The following is a 6,593-nucleotide window of genomic DNA, read 5'->3' on the forward strand; positions in this document are numbered from 1 at the left end:
CTTTAAAAAATACCAGTAACATATTCTGTATCAGAATCCAAAGCTTAATACTGAGCTATTATTTATGAAGAAAACCTCAGAAAAGACTCCATATTAAGGTTCAGATATTCAATGGCATCCTAATATTTTCCAAGCACAGGAACATCAATTTATATTTCTTTTTACAATTGAACCTAACCTTGCCACTCAGGCAAAGAAAACATGAGATATGAAAAGTGATGTATCAACTGTGATGCCTGTCTTTGCTTCTGGCTTTTGAACTCTGTAAGAAGATAAGGCAACCAAATTAGTATAAATTTAAAAGTTTTTTAAGTTCATATATTTTAATTGAAGAAAAAAATAAGAAATAGCAGGTATCACCTGGTTTTAGGGTTTTCAACAGTTGATTTTCCCCAAAAAAACCTTTGATTCCATGACATGAACAGACAACTTGTCATGGAACCATGGCAAGTTCAAGGTTTTGTTAATTTGTTTTGTGCTGCATTCACCACCAGAATGTCACATACCTAACAAGAATACACAAAATTTTGAATTTATCTCTACTGGTAGAATCTTCATCTTTAAATCTTCTCTCACCATAGATAAGTCATCATACAGGCTTAATTTTAGGCTTTTGCAATTTAATTTTTTTCTTTTCTTTGTATTTATGAAAAACAACTCTCATTTCTCCTTAGTGAAGGGGAGCCAGAATAAAAAGACCAGAGACTTAACCTTGCCTCTGCTATGCTTTAGCATCATGGTACTAAACAATTAGGTTAACTTCTCTGATTTACAATTTACTTTTTTGTAAAATAAAGTTAAAATTCTTATATTGTGACACTGGAAGAATTAAATGAAAGAGTGTTGCAGTGCACTTATCAGAGTGCTTGCACAAAGTAATCAGTCAATAAAAGTTATTATGGCTTCTCTCAGAAAGGAACAGAAAAAAACTAAAAAAAACAGAAAAAAATATTTAAATGGCAATACATACTTACCTATCAATAATTACTTTAAATGTAAATGGACTAAATTCTCCAATCAAAAGACTGAGTGGCTGAATGAACTACATAAAGAAAAGACTCATTTATATGCTACCTACAAGAGACTCACTGAAGAAATAAGGATATACACAGACTGAAAGTAAAAGGATGGAGAAATATATTCCATGCAATTGGAAACAAAAGGAAAGCTGGTGTCAGAAAAAATACACTTTAAAACAAAGACTGTAATAAAAGACAAAGAAGGGTATTATGTGATGATAAAGGGTTTAATCCAAGAAAAGGATATAACATTTGTAAACATATATGCACCTAATATAGGAGCACCTAATATACAAAGCAATAATTAACAGAACTAAAGGGAATAATTGACAGCAATACAATAATATTAGGGGACTTTAATATCCCATTTACATCAGTGGGTATATCATCCAGACAGAAAATCAATAAGTAGGTGCCTTAAACTATATATTATATCATATGCACTTAAAAGATATATACAGAATATTCCATGCAAAAGCAGCAGAAAACATTCTTCTCAAGTGCACATGAAACATTCTCCAGGATAGATCACTTGTTAGACCACAAAACAAGTCTCAATAAATTCAAGAATATTTAAATTATATCAACCATATTTTCCAAACAATGATATGAAACTAAAAATCAATTACAAGAAAGAAAACTGTAAAAATCACAAAAATGTGGAGATTAAACAACATGCTACTGTATAACCAAAGAATCATTAAAAAAAATCAAAGGAGAAATTTTAAAATACTTAAAGACAAATAAAAACAGAAATATACCAAAATTTATGAGAAACAACAAAAACAGTTCTAAGAGATAAACTCATAGCAATACAGGCCTACCTCAAAAAACAAGAAAAATCTCAAATAAACAATCTAAGTTTACACCTAAAGGAAATAGTCAAAGAAGAGAAAATGAAGCCCAAATTAGTATAAGGAAGGAAATAATAAAGATCAAAGGAGAAATAAATGAAAAAGAGAAGAAAAAGACAATAGGGAAGATCAAGGAACTAAGAGATGGTTCATTGAAAAGATAAACAAAATTGACAGATCTTTAGTTATACTCATCAAAAAGAAAGAGAGAGGGCTCAAATAAATAAAATCAGTAATAAAAGAGAAGTTACCACTGATACCACAGAAATACAAAGGATCCTAAGAAACTACTATGAACAATAATATGCTGAGAAATTGAAAAACTTAGAAGAAATGGATAAATTCCTAGAAACATACAATCTTCTAAGACTGAATCATGAAGAAATAGAAAGTCTGCATACACCAATTAACTAGCAAGGAGATTAAAGCAGTAATCAAAAACTTCCAACAAGCAGAAGTCTAGGACCAGATGTCTTCACTGATGAATTCTAGCAAACATTCAAAGATTTAACTTCTATCCTTCTCAAACTCTTCCTAACAATCGAAGAGGAATTGTTCCAAACTCATTTTAAAGGGCCAGTGTTACCCTGTTACCAAAACCAAAGACACCATAAAAAAGAAAATTACAAGCCAGTATCCCTGATGAACATAAATGCAAAAATCCTCAATAAAATATTAACAAACTGAATTCAGCAACCCATTAAAAGGATCATACACCCTGTCAGTGGAATTTACTCCAGGGCTGCAAGGATGATTCAACACTCACAAATCTGTTGTACACATGAACAACATGTTGTGCATGTTGTACAGTATTTATATTTAATATATTTATTTAATATTTATTATATTTAATAATATTTATATTTATGTACATATTTAATATTTATGTACATAGTATATTATAATGGAGAAAAGTAATAAAAAAACTTAATTTTTCAATTATCTCTCCCTAGCCCCATCCCAAATTAGCCCACCCGCCATACACACATTTCTTAATCAGAGTGTATTAAGAGGAGAGCAGTTTTTAAACAATTTAGGTGGGTGAAAGTAGGTGTGTGATTACATCCTTATATAGCACTATTTTAATACTAACCAACACTTGAACTGTAAACTGGGGTCAATAGTGAACTTCTCATATTTCTGCCCATGGGAGCAAAAGAAAAATCAGAATGCCATATGCATAATTTCTTTTGCCTATTAGTTTTGTACATTGGGAAATAGTATATAAAGTAGAAATAACCATATGCCTGGGCAGGATGGGAAGGAAGATGAAGTGGAGAATACTTAGAAAAATTAGAATATGCTAAAGCAATAGAAAATATAAGCAATTTGAATGAAATTGTTTCTCAAACAAAATTTTAAGTTATTCATTTTAAAACACAGCAAGAAGAAGTGGCAAAAGTCATACATCCATGAAGTCATTAGATTTTTACTGTCCTGGAACCACATATGCCAAATTTCCAAGTAAATACCAGTTTTCTTTTTACTTAAGTATTAAAATTACCTTTAAATTTTATAATCATCCAAAACCATGGACTTATCCTATGCTACTGCTCTTTAGAGAAAGTTCACAAAAAAATGGAGGAGAATAAATGAATAGAATTACAGTTGATAAGTTCTCTTCAACTGTCCAGCTGGTCACCTTAAACACTTCCAATAATAAAAGTAATATTTTATGATGAACAAAAACCATATTGTATCACTGTTGATCTTGTTTATGTTAGGACCTGGGTTAAAACAAATGTTCAGTATGTTGAATATATTCAATGAGTACAATCTAAAAGATATATTAAGTACCTATTTTATGCAAGATGCTGCTCTAGGACCTTGGGGTAATAGAGAGAAAAATATGATCAAGGTACCTACTCTGCTGGATTTATATTCTAGAATATTAAAAATTTTAAAGCACATTAATTCACATGACAGCCCTATGAAATAGGTTGTTTTGTTTTGTTTTACCATTTTAAAGATTAAAAACCAGGCCCACATACATTAAGCGCTTTTTCCAACTAACAGATATGGAACTGAAGGTGTTTTTGATTCTAAAACTCAGACTATTTTCATTATATTGTGGAAAGGTATGACTTTCTGTTGTATGGGACAACTCCTGTAAACTATCCAAAGAAAATATACCATACCTGACACCACTTTCTTTTCTGGATACAAAGAAATTGCTGATGCCAAAGTGGTGTCTATCAACCCTGAACCAATCTAAAGCCTCCAGCTCCTACAGAGGTAGATAATATGCTCCTGGGGGGACTCCAGTGTGCAGAAACACTGCCTGTCACACTTGGGCTGTGAAGTCTACCTTAATCAAGAGGAGGAAAAGGTGCAAAAACACCCTCTGGTCCTTTGTAACTGGTTACTCCTCTTGAAACAGGAATAAGAAAAGTGTGAACATAAACATCCAGCAAACAACATCCATCTCTGGCTTTCTGCAGCCCCCTCAGTTCTGTAGCAAAACCGTAACATCAGGAGCCTCTTTTCCTCTTTATAATCAGCTGGCTACAAATAGTATCAAGCTTTTTTCTATCAGGCTTCCCAAAATTTTAATTGTAATGAAGATAACTCTGAATAGATGAGATTTATGTATATTTTATATAGACCTCTGGAAAAAGTTTGGGTGATATTTATTTCCCTAGCATCATTTTCATTTTAAAAATCACTTCCCAAATAGTTTCATCATTACAATATTATCAAGTCTTCTGAGGAATAAGATTAGTGTTAGGTGTACAAGGTGAGTTCTAGTGTTTACTTCATTTCAGTTATGATTTTGATCATATTGGTTCATAGTTGGATCATAATTTTGTTTGGGATATGAAATGTAGAATGACTTGGGGTCATTGAATAATATGACAGTAATATTGAGCCTTTTGAAAGTTTTGCACCTGAAAAAAGATCTAATTCTTTCAAAATGGCGGGGGGGAGAGGAAAAGTGCTTTCACTAGTAATTTCAAAAGGTTGTCATACCCAAGATATAATTACCATTTAGGAAAGGAGCCATAATATTGAAGAGTGAGCTCAGACTAAATGTTTTAGACAGTGCTTTTATGTTATACTTTCCTGAGTTATAGCTGGTGATCCATTACAAAGAAGATAATGAAATGATAAAAAGGAAAAAGAAAATAAAAGGAAAGGAAGAAATGAAAGGAGGGTGGAAGAGATAATGGGAAAAAGAAATAAAGTGAAAATTTGAGATAGATACCCCCAACTATGTTTTGTTTTGTTTTGTTTTTCTTATTGTGGTGTAGTTGATTTGCAATGTTGTGTTACTTTCAGGTTTATAACAAAGTGATTCAGTTATACATACACACATATATATATTTTTTCAGATTCTTTTCCCTTATAAGTTATTACAAAATATTGAGTAGAGTTCCCTGTGCTATATATCAGGTCCATGTTTGTTATCTATTTTGTATACAGTAGTGTATATATGTTATTATCTATTTTATATACAGTAGTGTATATATGATAATCCCAAACTCCTGATTTATCCCATCCCCCCTGTCCCCTTTGGTAACCATAAGTTTGTTTTCTATGTCTGTGGGTCTATTTCTGATTTGTGTATAAGTTAATTTGCATCTTTTTTTAGATTCCACATATAAATGATATCATATGATATTTGTCTTTTTCTGCCTGGCTTACTTCACTTAGTATGATAATCTCTAGGTCCAGCCATGTTGCTGCAAATGGCATTATTTCATTCTCTTTTATGGCTGAGTTATATTTCATTGTATAAATATACCACATCTTCTTTACCCATTCATCTGTCAATGGACATTTAGGTTGCTTCAATGTCTTGGCTATTGTAAATAGTGCTTCAATGAACATTGGAGGTGCATGTATTTTTCAAATTATAGTTTTCCCCAGATATATGCCCAGGAGTGGGATTGCGGGATCATATGGTAGCTCTATTTTTAGTTTTTTAAGGAAATTCCATACTGTTCTCCATAGTGGCTGACTATGTTGATGCTTATCATACCTCACTCTCTGCTGACTGGCTGGCTTGCTTATTTATGTATGTTTATACATATGTATGTAACATATGTGTATATGTATGTGTCTGGTGACTTCATTATTCTGCTTAATGTTTTGCTTATTAATTAATATGCTTGTAATTGCTGGATTATTTCAAATAACCAATTATGAGTGCATACCACCAGTGAGATAGCATGCAGAGGGCAAAATGATATGTAATTATCTTCCCCCACTACCCATATTTTGTGGTGTATTACTGTGAAGCACTGATATAAACTGCTCTTAAAATGTTTTATTATGTCTTCAACATGCTTTCCTAAACTCTATCCTACTGTCCTTATGGATAATGGTACAAAATGGCATGATTTTCTTGACAGTATCTTCTGAAACCATTATTAAAATTTTCACTGAAATGTTGCACTGTGTCTTGGGTAATAAGTAAATGTTCCCAATAGGTACAAACGTAATATTTAGAAATCATGTAAGAGTCTTAATGAAAAAACTTTTAAAAGCATGATAGGTGTCCCTCAATAGAAAATGCAACAGGATCCCCTGTGGCATTGTCTCTGTACATACTAAAACAGAGTGAGCCCAAATACTGTTAGGTTTTTCCATCTTGACCACCAAGCCTGCGGTAATTACATCAGATAAGCAATTTTTTTCCTTGGTTATTTTATAATTAAATATACATTGTAATTATATATATATATATATATAAAGAAATGTTAGTGATATGGTCTGA

This window comes from Mesoplodon densirostris, chromosome 7 (genome assembly GCF_025265405.1).
Source record: "Mesoplodon densirostris isolate mMesDen1 chromosome 7, mMesDen1 primary haplotype, whole genome shotgun sequence".
NCBI classification, from domain to species: Eukaryota; Metazoa; Chordata; class Mammalia; order Artiodactyla; family Ziphiidae; genus Mesoplodon; species Mesoplodon densirostris.